Source organism: Hylobates moloch, unplaced genomic scaffold, assembly GCF_009828535.3.
Source record: "Hylobates moloch isolate HMO894 unplaced genomic scaffold, HMol_V3 SCAFFOLD_5, whole genome shotgun sequence".
Lineage (NCBI taxonomy): Eukaryota > Metazoa > Chordata > Mammalia > Primates > Hylobatidae > Hylobates > Hylobates moloch.
This window is the reverse complement of record NW_026652280.1, coordinates 129,027,371-129,042,915: the sequence shown is the minus strand read 5'-3', so window position 1 is coordinate 129,042,915 and position 15,545 is coordinate 129,027,371. Positions and strand designations below refer to the sequence as shown.

The 15,545-nt window shown below is 33.0% G+C and overlaps 1 protein-coding gene across 2 annotated transcripts in view; it reads right to left on the bottom strand.

The window, feature by feature from the left end:
- Positions 1-15,545, bottom strand: part of DPYD (dihydropyrimidine dehydrogenase) — an 870,422-nt gene that overhangs the window by 659,893 nt on the left and 194,984 nt on the right. The gene's annotated exons all lie outside the window — the stretch shown is intronic.

Here is a 15,545-nt window from a genome sequence, read left to right as displayed (position 1 = left end):
TTTAACTAAATTAAAAGCAGCCAGAGCTTTCATTATTTTTGGAACATATTATTTCCTGAAAAAAGAATGAATAATAAGCTGAATATCTGGGAGAATGTTTTCCTCTAATCAAAAGGAAGAATTGCTTCTGACCAGTACTCCTGAAAACTATCAAGTACATCAAAAACAAGAAACGTCTGGCAAATTTTAATAGACAAGAGAAGCCTAAGGACACATGACAAGTAAATGTATTGTGGTGATTTTTATGATATCCTGGAACAGAAAAAAATGTAAAAATTAAGAAAATGTGAATAAACTAGGGACTATAGCTAATAATCATGTATCAATATTATTTCATTAATTGCAACAAATGTACCATACTAATGTAGGGTGTTAATAATAGGAGTAATTATGAGTGCATATGGAAACTCTCTGTACTACTGTCACAATTTTTCCATAAATCTAAAACTGCTCTAAAATACATTTTAAGAATAGAGCTGGTAGAATGCACTTAACAATACAAACATATTGCATTTATTTTTCCTTTGGCTTTTATTTAATAATAATTTTGAAGGTCTTTGAAAGCACAGACATTGCTTCCATAAAAAGCCTCAGACATAAGTACAAATTCCTGGTGATTACAGAATACTGATGATAACAAAAAGTAACAATGACATTTACTATTTATTGACCCTTTAACAAATCTCCAGCACTTTAAAAGACTTTTATTTACTCTTAGCACCAATTATTTTATTTACTGTTATCCTCTCTCACTATATAGGATGTCCATTGATCGATCAAAAATTCCTAGATGCAAGAAGAGACAGGACCAAATGCCTGATAGTAATAAGAAAACAATAAATAAAATAAGCAAACTCTTAGGTAATCCAGAAATTTAAGTCAGAAAAAAAGACTTTTAAAAATAACCTTGATGAAAATTCAGGAAAAGAAAAGACAAAAAAAGAAACAATTAATAACAGCACCAGAATACTGGAATCTGTTTAAAAAGAATCAAACTGATATTTTGGAACTAAATAAACATTTTAAAATAACAGCTAATGCACAGCTTTCACAGCATTCGTGGTGGTTTAACAGTATTTGTCTTGTTCAGTGTCCCTTCAGCAATGAACAGTTACGTCTGCCATATAAGAACAGTTCTTCTACATATATTTTCTGAATATACAGTAAGAATGTGGTATGAAATTAAATTCACAAGCAATAAAATTGAAATATAAAGGGTAAATAATTAGCAAAGGATCATAAAGCAGATAAGTGGCAGAGGCAGGATTCATACTAAAGTATACTGTTTATGGCTCAATAGATTATAGAATCTAGCCGGGTGCGGTGGCTCAAGCCTGTAATCCCAGCACTTTGGGAGGCTGAGGCGGGCGGATCACGAGGTCAGGAGATCGAGACCATCCTGGCTAACACGGTGAAACCCCGTCTCTACTAAAAACACACACACAAAAAATTAGCCGGGCGTGTTGGCGGGCGCCTGTATTCCCAGCTACTCGGGAGGCTGAGGCAGGAGAATGGCGTGAACCCAGGAGGTGGAGGTTGCGGTGAGCCAAGATTGCGCCACTGCACTCCAGCCTGGGGGACAGAGAAAGACTCCGTCTCAAAAAAAAAAAAAAAAAAAAAGAATCTAGTTACAGTGATCTTATTCAGCTACGGTCCATAAAGATGTAAACACACACACGCACATGCATACACACACACAAAAGTTCTTTTCAATGTAAGCTGGAGGACATATAGCTAGTCCATTAGATTCATTACACTTTATATTAAGTAGTTTTTATTACATAGTTCTTTTAGTTGTGGTCTTTCCATCAGTTCAATGAAAAGCTTAATAAGTTAAAAGTCTATTTCTTTTAATCAAGAGATGAGGATCTGTTTCTTCCCCCAAATTGGATCAGATTTACCATTGTGTTTGTCAGAGTCTTCGGTAGTGTCTAAAACAGGTTAATAATAAATCATTAAGCTGTCAAAGTATAATATCCAAAAGTTAACACAGAAATATCTTACACACAGAGAAGAAAAATGTGTGAAAGATTATATTTACCTCATTAACAAACACAGAATAAAGATAGTAAAATCTGAGTCAAGGGCATTTGAGGCTGCCATGGCTTAATCAGTGAATTGTATAAAACATATAATAACAATTTATGCTAATTTCTGACAAATACTTCTAGAACATACAAGAGGGATTTATCTCAGGAATGCAAGGTTGGTTTATATCAAAATATATACCGTATCAGTAGAATAAAAGACAAAAAATCACACAATCATATTAAAAGACGCAGAAAAGGCACTTGAGAAATTCAACATCCCTCATGACAAAAGCTCTCAACAAACTACAAACAGAAAGAAACTTCAACACCTTAATAAAAGGCCTCTACAAAAACCTACAGTTAACATCTCACTTTATGGTGAAAACTGAATGCTTTCCTCCAATATCAAGAAAAGAATGTTCACTGCATTAATCAAGGAGTCAAAGTTCTCCAGAGACACAGAACAAATAGGATGTATGTGGGGTGTGTGTTTGTGTGTGTGTATACATATATATATGTGTGTGTATGTGTGTGTGTGTGTGTGTGTGTGTATATATATACATATGAGATTTATTATAGGAAACTGGTACACAATTAGGAACCTGCAAATTTCCAAGATCTGCAATTTGAGTCTGCCAGCTGGAGACACAGAAGAGCCAATGTTTTAGTTCAAGTCTCACTTGGAAGGCCTGAGAACCGGTTAAGTTTTAGTTTTAGTTCTAGTCCAAGAGTAGGGGAGAAAGCCAATGTTCCATTTCAAAGGTAGTCAGGAAGAATTATGTATTTTTCAGGGTAGAGCTAGCCTTTTTGTTTTATTCAGTCCTTTAACTGATTAGATGAGGCTCACCTACACTTGGGAGGGCTATCTGCTTTACTAACCTTACTGATTTAAATGTCAATCTAATTCAAAAACACTCTCACAGAAACATCCAGGATAAAATTTAACCAAATACTTGGGCACACAAAGGTTCAATCCATCGGACACATAAAATCAGCCATCACACTAAATTTTACAACTTCTATTCACCATAGCAGTTGAAATTTTTGCTAGATAATTAGGCATAAAAGGAAAGAGGAAGTGACAGAGTGGGGAGGGATAGAGATAGAGAAGAAGAGAGAGAGAGGGATGGAAGGAAAGAGAGAGAGAGAGATTGGTTGAGAGAGAGAGAGAGAGATAAGTTATCCAGATTGGAAAGGGAAAAACTATTTCTATTTCCATGTAAAATGATCTTGTATATACAAACCCTAACTAATCCACTAAAATACTATGAGAAGTAATAAAAGTACAGCAAACTTACAGGATTCAAGATTAAAATGCAAACTAATGGTATTTCAATATGTTAGTAATGAACAAATGAAAAATAAAATCAAGACAATAATTCCATTTACAAGAGCAACAAACAAAATAAATTATTCAGAACTATATGTATTAAAAACTGTAGAAAGTTCAAATTTATACTCTGAAAACTACAGAAAATTGTTGAAAGGAACTAAATAATACCTAAACAAATGAAAATACATCCCACGATCATGGGCCAAAAGACTAATTATTGGGATGATGATACTATCCAAATTTATCTAAAATTTCAATACAATCTCTACTAAAATCCCAGCTGATTTTGCAAAACTTGACAAGCTGATCCTAAAATTCATAGGAAAATCCAAAGGATCCAGAATAGCTAAAATGAAAAATAAGAATGAAGCCAGAGGACTAACACTTCCTGATTTCAAAAGTTACTGCAAAGCTAACATAACCAAGATAGTATGGTACTGACATGAGGATAAACATGTAGATCAATGTGATATAAATATGAGTCCAGATAAAAGCCTTCACATTTATGTTCAATTAATTTTTGAAAATGGTTCTAAGACAATTCAATTGGAAAGAATATTCATTTCAAGGAATGGTGCTGGAATATCTGAATATCCACATGCAAAAGAATGAAGTTTGACCCTATCTCACACCAAACACAAAAATGAACTAAAAGTAAATCATAGATGTGGGGGTCTGAGAGGGAATGGACAATAACTGCTAATAAGTATGGAGGTTTTTTTTAGGGGTGATAAAATTGTTCTCAAATTGACTTTGGTGATGGTTGAAACTGCAAATGTACTAGACATCGGTGAATTGTCAGCTTCACTTACATGAACAAATAAATGGGAAGTGAAAATATCTAATAAAAGCTGTTATGTTTTAAAGCATGCATTTAAAGGAGTGGGAATCATATACTCAATTTAATAAAGGAATAATTGCATAAAATAGCCAGATTATACACAAAACTGGGCAATGACCTGTAGAGCAATAAAACATAACTTTTGGAGTCATTTTTCTTCTGAATAGAAATCGCATCTCTACTTGACGTAAATCTACTAGTTAACATGTACATTCATAGGTTGAATTTTTAAGAATAAATAGAGAAGTGAGCCAATGGTTCTTTCTCCTAGAAAACTAAATAGTACTTAGTTGTTCCCTTGTATTTAAACAATACTTTAGTATGATAATAAAAAGACACAGTCATCTCCTTGACCTTACTTTCTGGTTTTGGATAATTTCACTTAATAATAATGAAAATGAGCAATTACTAACTTAGAATTAATCAGTCTATTCCTAAGCAAACATACTTAGTTCCTGCTGAAGCCCACTGATCTCTTCACTTAGTAAAAGCAACTGAGCAGGTCATCACTGTTAGAAATAATCTCAAAGTCACTGTCAGTATTCTTTCCTCCTCCTACATGATATCGCAGAAACACCTGACGTGATTCATTAACAAATATTTGTTGACTGACTCCATGACTCAAAATTCCCATTGTATAATTAGAAATTTCCTTGTAATATAAAAACAGTATCATGCAAAAAAAAAATGTGATCTGCAATTGGTAGACCACTTTTAAGGATACTTGGGGTAAAGAAGCAGAGAAAAAAAACATAATCCAATTAAACACTTAAGTATCTTTCCACAAGAATATTGACTGTTTCATGGGCCCCAAATTGGTTTCAAGACTGCACATAAAATGATATCACAAGAAGAAAAAGAGACACGTTTGAAAAATTGCAACAAATAAAATATTTAAAGTTATACTTATGGCTCATGATTTTTCTATAGCTGTCAAACTACGAGTGCCTGATCTACTACTGCCATGAAATTGTCTAATAATTCTTAACACTCTCATGACTCTAAGTGTAACCCTTTCACCAAAATAAAATTTGTAGGAGGTTAAAAAATTGTTTTAAGTTACTAAGGATTTATTGAATGTCTTCTAAATATAAAGCGTTATGTGTATGTTTATTTTTTTGAAAAAAACAAGTATATGCTTCCTGATATCAAGATGCTTTAGCATCAGAGTAAGAAGTCATTTCAGGTTAAGGTGTCCAGCATCAGCTTTAAATGGGTAACAGTAAAAATGATTCTGGTTGTGACTTGTCTAAGACAAGAGAGAATCATAGCCATATCATTCTTGATTGATATGAGTAAATATTCAAGAAAGTTCACAATAGGGCTTGGTGTAATGACTTGGCAATTTGGCTGAGGTAATTCATTCACTTGGGAAAGATTATTAGAAGATATATTTGAAAAATATGCATGAACCAAATTATGGAGGATTCTGACTGGCAAGCTGAGGGATTAGTATTTAATTAAAGCTTTTTAATAGAAGGGTTCCAGTATTAAGAAACTAACTAAGAAAAATATTGAATAGATGATGTGGAAATTCTCAGAAAGGAAGGGGAAAGGTAGGGAGCCTGAGAGAGGTTAAACAAAGATGCCTAGAAAGAGGAAAGCATAGGCATGTTTCATACAATAAAGAAGCGTGATTTTGAAAATGGGTTGAACCAATATTAAGCAATGATTCAGAAGTCACCTTTGCAATCTATCTATTACAAATAACTTTGAAGAAATGGTAGATAACTCCATTGTTTAGGGATCTTAGTACTCAGAGCCAAAGACACTCAGAAACCTATTAGAAGGGGAACACCTCCTCAATTCTTCCCACAGAGAATGTCAAGATCAATATCAATTTTTTCTCTCATAGCAAGTGGGAAGATTTCTTGAGTCCTCTTTCTACATAAGAGGTTTGATTTCTATTCTGTGAGCTCTTCATTCTTTTTAAAAGTAAAGGCTAGAAAATTTAAATTTAGAAGGGTACTTTATAGACACCCCAGCAGTCTCCTTCTAGAAAATACACACTACTTCAACTGGTTCATGTTATTCAATCAGTCACAAGCATTTCAGTGTTCCGTCATGTGAGGAAAAAATGTACAGGGCTATGTCAGGAGGGATACAAAATACATATCTGATTTTTTTTTGCATAGAGATATTTTATGTACAAAACATTAGGACTTTCAATCCTTCTTCTAACAAAAATCTAAAGACAAAAATAATATTTGAAATGTTTGTGGTTTTCAAATCAACACATTAGGCATTGAATGTTCTTTGGCCCACTAATTTACCCACAATTTGCAGATGTTGAATTTTCTATTAGTCCTTGGGGTATTTAAAGCATTTCCATAGGCACAACATATGCCATTTAGGTGAGTTAATTTAAAAATAATTTAACTTCTATACTTTGCTTTTTATTTTAAAATTACAGCATGAAACTGCATTAGTGTCATTCCTCCACAATTTAATGATTTCCAAAGTCATTATCAAGAAATGGAAAACTCGCAAGCCGCTACCCTGTCATATGGTATAACTAATTTAACAAATAGTCCTATCATATTCAAGTCTTCATATCACTACAAGATTATCAATACAGCTGGTGGATTTATTTTAAAGTGTTCTTCCTTCTTCCAATGACAGTTTTCACAGATGGAAGCACCCTTCCAAGATAAACTCCAATCTGCTGCATTTAAAAAAATACTTGGGCTAAACTTCAAGAAGTTTGCATGTGTGAGAAGGGTGAATTAACATTACTTTTATTTCTGGCTCAAGCTGTAATGGTGAATGTACTGATGTACATTAATTGAATAGAAAATGTCTCTAGCACCACAGACAGAAAGTACATGCACACAGAACACTCTGTCAAGCTGTCACCATCCCTCAATGAACAACCTGTGGGTCCTCAGATATTTGGCAAAGAAGAATGTAGATATATTGTGAACAGAACACATGAAAATTCCTGCCCTCATCGTACTGATACTCTCGTAGAAAAAAAAAATGGAGACAGAAGAATAGGTTTGACTAGTTTTATTCTGAAAAATTCTCTTTTCATATCTTAGATATACTACATTTTAGATCAGTTTTATACAATATGATTCGTTTTTAGAACTATACATTTAGTTCAGTGAGCCTCGTTTAAACCTATACATGTAAGAAAATTAATAATCATTCTTGTAGAAGATAAAGTTTTTATTGATCCTGAGACATTTAACTGGAACAAAAACACAGGCACATACAAGCATGCGCGCACACACACACACACGTACACAAGCTTTGAAGCCATCAACTGAATTTGAATTCTGCTTATACTATGCACAAGCAATATGACTGGGGAAATGTCATATCTCTCAGCCTTGGTTTCATCACTTGAGACATGAAGATCAAAATTCTTTCTTCGTCAGGCATATTTATATTATGTATTTTTTTTAACTTTGCATGGATAAGATGCCTATTCCATTATGTACTATACAACAGATTCAGTGAACTTAGGTTCCCACTCTACCCCTTTAGGCTTTTTGTCCCTAAAAAGATTTTGTTAAATGTTAATACTGTGAGTTTAAGATTTTAATATTTACTAAATAAATATTAAATAAATATTCCATGTTAGGAAGTAGAATAAGAAATACAGAAAGAAAGAAGCAAAATGTATGTAGAGAAAATCACCAATCTGCCAAACCATAAAAAATCAACGACATGGGGGCATATAAATGGTGGTATAACTTTTTATATAGAACCTATATAAATTTTAAGTCACTTCTATTACTCCTATTTTCTGCATCTATCCTCCCTGCTCTATTTAATGAACTTGAGAACTTACAATTTTCCCCATGAGTTAGTCAAAATAACTTAGTCTATGTGTGCACATGTATTCAATTCCTTATTCATCAAATATGTGAGAGTGCTTTTGGTAAGCACTAGATATGAATGAAGAATCAATATTGTTGCCTCTATATTGTTCCAGCTAAATGAAATAAAACTTTCATCTGTATCAAAACCCATTCTTTTCAGATAACATTTCTTTTAAAGACCTTTATCAATACTTCAGCTTTTTTCCAATTGGAAGCATAATGCCAGAAAGCACTTTGTACAACAGCCTTTTGATGATTGTGTTTGTTAATATATATTTGTGGTAGTCTTATATTTTTATGACGTGTCTCATTTTTTGTTTTATTAAGGTCAGAGATCATGTCTAATCAACCCCTTTTGGCTGTAAGCATGTAGTCAACTACATATATAATACTAGAAACTGAACTACTGATGACTACTTATCGTCTTCTTTTTAGACAGAGTCTGGCTCTGTCACCCAGGCTGGAGTGCAGTGGCCTCCACCTCCCAGGTTTAAGCAATTCTGCTGCCTCAGCCTCACGAGTAGCTGGGACTATAGGCATGCACCATCAAGCCCGGCTAATTTTTGTATTTTTTTAGTAGAGACGGGATTTTTCCATGTTGGCCAGGCTGGTCTTGAACTCCTGACTACAAGTAATCCAGCCACCTCAGCCTCCCAAAGTGAGGGGATTACATGTGTTAGTCTCTGCACCTGGCCTACTTATCTTTTAATATTGAAAATGAACATCTCTATAAAAGGCAAAAATAAGAAAGTGCTTTATAGTTTTTGAATTATCAATTAAAATTAAATAACATGAATATATGTTCTAAAATTATAAAAGCCCCACTTTATCCAGGGAAAATAATTATAAATGCAATAAATTTTATAAGAAATTTGGAGGCTTAAGTTTTTCATTTCCAGTAAGTTATTAAGAAATTTGGAAAGAGAAAGAAAAAGATAAAATACTCTTTTATTTAGTGTGTAGTAGAGTTTGTATAATTTGCTTCAAATAGATAGGATGCTTTTCTACATCTAAATACTAATACAAATACAAAAACAAAGATGTCAAAGCTAGTCATCATTAGAGTTGAAAAAAAAGCATTGGGCATTGAAAGAATTCTACAATTTCACTTGTGAACATTACACAGCTTGCAAGCAAATGAGAATGTTTAAGTTTGAGAAATTATTGAAAGGTGAAGATTCATATTAATGTGAAATATATATATTCAAACATATATAACTTACATATAAAATGCTGAAAACTTTTTCTTTAATGATTATTTATGCCATGCCAAAAGACATGTTTATTTATGCCATTAAATCTAGACTGTAATATCACACCATTTGTTCTATACAAAAACTCAGACTATTTTGTGAGAGTTTGCTCTTTATTGACAAGAATATGAGCAATTCCTTAATTGACAGACTGTTGTGATGCGTAGTACAGTGTGTTATTATATTCTACAGCGGACATATAAAGGTTTTTCAAAAAGTCTCCAATCTAAGTACATAATTTAAACCCATTAATAGCTTCAAAATATAATTCTAATAATTAGAATCGATACTAATTATATTTTGAAGCTATTAATGGGTTTAAATTATGTACTTAGAATGGAGGCCTTTTTGAAAAACCTTTTAATGTCCACTGTAGAATATAATAACACACTTACATGTTAGACCTAAAACCATAAAAACCCTAGAAGAAAACCTAGGCAATACCATTCAGGACATAGGCATGGGCAAGGACTTCATGTCTAAAACACCAAAAGCAATGGCAACAAAAGCCAAAATTGACAAATGGGATCTAATTAAACTAAAGAGCTTCTGCACAGCAAAAGAAACCACAATCGGAGTGAACAGGCAACCTACAGAATGGGAGAAAATTTTTGCAGCCTACTCATCTGACAAAGGGCTAATATCCAGAATCTACAATGAACTCAAACAAATTTACAAGAAAAAAACAACCCCATCAAAAAGTGGGCAAAGAATATGAACAGACATTTCTCAAAAGAAGACATTTATGCAGCCAAAAAACACATGAAAAAATGCTCATCATCACAGGCCATCAGAGAAATGCAAATCAAAACCACAGTGAGATACCGTCTCATGCCAGTTAGAATGGTCATCATTAAAAAGTCAGGAAACAACAGGTGCTGGAGAGGATGTGGAGAAATAGGAACAATTTTACACTGTTGGTGGGACTGTAAACTAGTTCAAACATTGTGGAAGTCGGTGTGGCAATTCCTCAGGGATCTCGAACTAGAAATACCATTTGACCCAGCCATCCCATTACTGGGTATATACCCAAAGGATTATAAATTATGCTGCTATAAAGACACATGCACATGTATGTTTATTGTGGCACTATTCACAATAGCAAAGACTTGGAAACAACTTAAATGTCCAGCAACAATAGACTGGATCAAGAAAATGTGGCACATATACACCATGGAATACTATGCAGCCATAAAAATGATGAGTTCATGTCCTTTGTAGGGACATGGATGAATCTGGAAACCATCATTCTCAGCAAACTATCTCAAGGACAAAAACCAAACACCGCATGTTCTCACTCATAGGTGGGAATTGAACAATGAGAACACATGGACACAGGAAGGGGAACATCACACACCGGGGACTGTTGTGGGGTGGAGGGAGGGGGGAAGGATAGCATTAGGAGATATACCTAATGCTAAATGACGAGTTAATGGGTGCAGCACACCAACATGGCACATGTATACATATGTAACAAATCTGCACGTTTTGCACATGTACCCTAAAACTTTAAGTATAATAATAACAAAAATTTAATTTTTCAAAGTAGTTTTCAAAAAAACTAAACCCAAATTTCTTTAACATGAAGTCTATTACATTATACTTTTTACTCAATATTCAAGATGTTAATAGCACTTACAAAATTTGGTCATGATAGCAAATGTTCCAGCCTTTTATATTTTAACAATATTTCATAATCTGCATACTTTGTTAATATCGATAGTATAGTGTAAAACAAAGGCACACTGAACAAGAAATCTAGAAAATTCAATTATACTATCAAGCAGCTGTGTCACTAGCTTTGCTGGGTTTCCAATTTCTTTTCTATACAATGAGATGCCTAGTTCAATTACATTTTCTTTTGGTCTATATTCTGTTACATTGACTTTTACTTATTAATATTAAAAATACCCAAACTAGTATCTTATGTGTTTCTTTATACAGATTTTTCCTTGTCTTAATATTGTGAAAGAAAATAGTTGTGATTCCAATTTAATTTATATATATTTATTTAGTTTTTATATCATTAGTGTTTTTTAAAAATAATTTAAATTTTATCAAATATTTACAAAAGCATATGTTTAAATTTGTCTATACTACACACAACCACAAACAATATGATGTTACTTGTTTCATATAAAATTGGCTTAAGATGTATAATAAAAATCCTTTCTCATTTGTACTAACATGACTCTTGGACTTACAGTTGTTTATTTTACATTTTATAACTTATAATTGACTAACATTTGCTTTGAGCAACAAGCTTTTCAAATCTGAACTTCCTCTATTAAAGCAAAAGTGAACAAAATCAGTGACCATTACACATTGTATCAGTTGTGATTAAAAGTAAAAATGAGCCAGGAGCTTTAATCCCAGCACTTTGGGAGGCTGAGGCAGGTGGATCATGAGGTCAGGAGATGGAGACCATCCTAGCTAACATGGTGAAACCAAGTCTCTACTAAAATACAAAAAATTAGCTGGGCATGGTGGCACACACCTGCAGTCTCAGCTACTCGGAAGGCTGAGGCAGGAGAATGGCTTGAACCCGGGAGGAGGAGGTTGCAGTGAGCCGAGATTGCGCCACTGCACTCTAGTCTGTTGACAGAGCGAGACTCCGTTTCAAAAAAAAAAAAAAAAAAAAAGTAAAAATGTAACCTTGTGAAGGTATATATATATCAAAACAGAAGCAAGATACATTTTATATAAGCATTAATGACTCAATAGATAATGTTATATCCATCTATCTTTTTCACACCATACATTAATTAAGATGTGATATTTTAACAATAATACCCCAGTCCTTTGTCTTTAACTCTAGTAAATTTAGTATTCCACAATTTGCCAGATTCAAGACTAGGAAGTAATTTATTAAAATTAAAGTCTGGATTCTGGAAAATTTAGTTAATAGTTACATTAACTACAGTAACAGTAATAAATGAATGAGTCAAGGTGGGCATACATTTACATTAATAATTAGAAATTAATATTTTATTATAGTCTGAACATGGTGCTCAATATTTATTCTGTAGAACTCTTTCAGTTTACAAAGCTAGTTTTACATGCAGAAAAAAGCTAGGATACTTTGAAAATAAATGTAATATCAAGGAGATGCTTTCAGTTAATAACAAAATATACTACACAGTATAGAAATCAAAACAGCTTGGTCCTGTTACATATAGATAGGTAAGACAAAGAAGATTTGAAAATAGATCTAAAAAAATATGGAATCGAATAGGCAATAAAGGTGGCATTAGTATACTAATTATTCAGAAAACGTATTTGGAACTATCTTAGTAATTTGGGGAGAAAATCTTGATATTTCTCTCACTCCTTACACCACAATGAAAACTTAGAATAGGGTCTGTCATGTGCTATTGTCAAACCTCTCAGCTTTATTTTATTTAATTTTACTACTGAATTTTAATATATTATTTTTATTATAAAATGTATGTTCATTATAAGAAGCAAAGTAATTTAGAGATTTATAAGGAAAATGTTAGAAACCTAACTTCACCCTACACTAACCTCAATCAAATGAAGAAACCAAAGTTAAATTACATCCTCCCCTTTTTTGTTTATATACAGATTAAATTTTTTTCTAAAAGCAGTGTCATGCTATTCACATTACTATGCAATTTGTCCTTTTTCACTTACTACAAATATCCTTTCAGACCAATAAATATAAAATGCAATTTTAAGAACTGCTTCTTAACCTTCCATAATATAAATATAGCCTAAGAGATTGAGTAGATACTAAAGTCTTCACCAGTTTTTTATTACTTCAAACAATGCTATAATTGCTTTAAATAATATACTGTTATATGTGTCCCTTTACATTGTAATTACTTTATTTCTCTAGGTAGAACAAATCAATAAAGCACGCTGGTGAAACAGTACATATATTTTTAATTCTCAAATATATACCCATCATATAAAAGTTCTTTCCTTCCTGCTGAGTAACATAGGGGTTTACTTTTCAACTTCAACAATTTGATGAGAGAAAACTGGTATCTCATCTTTTCATTTACATCTTACTAATATGCAAGTAGGCTAACTAATATGATTAATAGTCACTTATATGACTTCTATAATAGTAAAATTTTTGCCTATGCCTGCACTGAGTTATCCTTCTCATATAAATTTTCAGGAGCTCTTTGATTAACAAAGATGTTAACACTTGGACTGAAACATGCATGGCAAATAATTTTTCACTTGGTTTCAAGTGTGGTTAGTTTTTATTTTAAAATATATTTTTAAAATGCAGGTAGTAAAATTGCCTCGCCTATATTTTACAGCTGCTTGTAATTAAAATTATCCTTAAATACGTACTTTTAATATGTAGAAGTTTAGTCCACCTGAAAAGTATTCTAGGAGATAGCCTATGAAAGAGTCTAAAAGTAAAGTCAAAATTATTCCAGATCTACTTATTGAAGAAGTAATTCATTTTCCACTGAATTGAAATGTCCTCCTTATTATATATTATATACTCATATTTACTTGGTTCTATTTATAGACTCTCATCTGTTTGAGAAATGTATATTTCTGCACCAATACTAAATTGTTTTGATTACAGTAGCTTTGTAGTATCAGTATCTGATATAATAAATCTTTTTTGTCTTTACTTTTTAAAGTTTCTTTCTTCCATATATCTCCCCAATTACTACTCCTATATTTTCCTACAAAATCTCTGGGTTTTTCATCAGTTTAGACTATCCACTCATTCTTCAATATCTACTGCACTTTTCCAGGGCATATTGAAAACTAGTTATCTGCTATGACTCTTCTAATTAGAAATTAAAATTATAGGAAAATAGCTTTTAAGTCATGAATAGGCATGTCCAAGGACTGAAAATAACAAGGCAGTAAGTAGACCAGAGAAATCAGTGGGAATGATCTTAAAGGCATTTGCCAAACCATGTAAACAAAGGCTTCTGTTTTAAGGGTCTCTGAGGATATAGGTTTTAGAAAAAAAAGTCCAAGGCCCACCTAAAGTCTGAGTCTAACAGAAGACTCAATCATAAAGCTAGGATTGTGTAAGTCCACATCACCAGAAAGAGAAATTAAAATTAATCCCACCTAGGTCCCACCTGGAATTGCACAGAAACTTTTCAGTCTTAAACGGGTACACAAGAAAAAGAGGGAAAATAATGTCCTTAGCAAATTAAATTTATAATTTGTATTTTTGGCCTGATTCACACAATCTTGGTGATTGGAAAAAAACATTAAGTGAGGAATTTAGTTGAAGGTGGTCCCAGAGGACTGGCAGTAAAGCCACTGCCTGAGGGAAGCAAACACAAATCCCTTGTAAAGAAACATGAATGCTTCACGGTTCTCAGAGAATTTCCTCCAATAAGGCATCAACACAAATGAGCAGAGTAAAAAAAAATAATAAAAATTCAATGAACGTACAAGGGAACACAAAGCACTCAGTGGAGGCAACAGATAGAACAGGCAGTATCATCAGACCCGCAGAGACTTTTAATAGTAAAATTGACAGAATATGAAAACGAATATTTTAAGTTTTAAGAAATAAAAGGCGGCCAGGCGTGGTGGCTCACGCCTGTAATCCCAGCATTTTGGGAGGCCAAGGAGGACAGATCACGAGGTCAGGAGTTGGAAAGCATCTTAGCTAACACAGTGAAACCCCGTCTCTATTAAAAATAAAAAAAAAAAAAAAAAATTAGCCAGGCGTAGTGGCGGGCACCTGTAGTCCCAGCTACTCGGGCGGCTGAGGCAGGAGAATGGCGTGAACCCAGGAGGTGGAGCTTTCAGTGAGCTGAGAATGCGCCACTGCACTCCAGCCTGGGCAACAGAGCAAGACTCTGTCTCAAATAAATAAATAAATAAATAAATAAATAAATAAATAAATAAAATAAAAGTCTTGAAAAGATTAATAAAAAGCTGGCAGATTCGAAAAAAAAGCACAAAAAACTCTTAGAAATGAAAGATACAACTGTAGCTCAAAACTCAATGGACCATTTTAACAGCATATTTGATACTGGTGAAGAAATTATTAGTAAACTTCAAAATAGAATTGAAGGAAATTATCTATAAGGAAACCCCCACACTGTAAATAAAAAGACAAACATATGAAATGTAAGAGTCATTGAGAACAAAGTAAAAAGATTTAACATGTATCAAATAAGAGCTTCATAAAGAGAGACAGTGAGATATTTCCCAACATGATGAAAGAAATCAATCCAGTTTCAATAATTCCAAAGAAAAATAAGTAGGACAAATAAAAAGAAATATGGACTT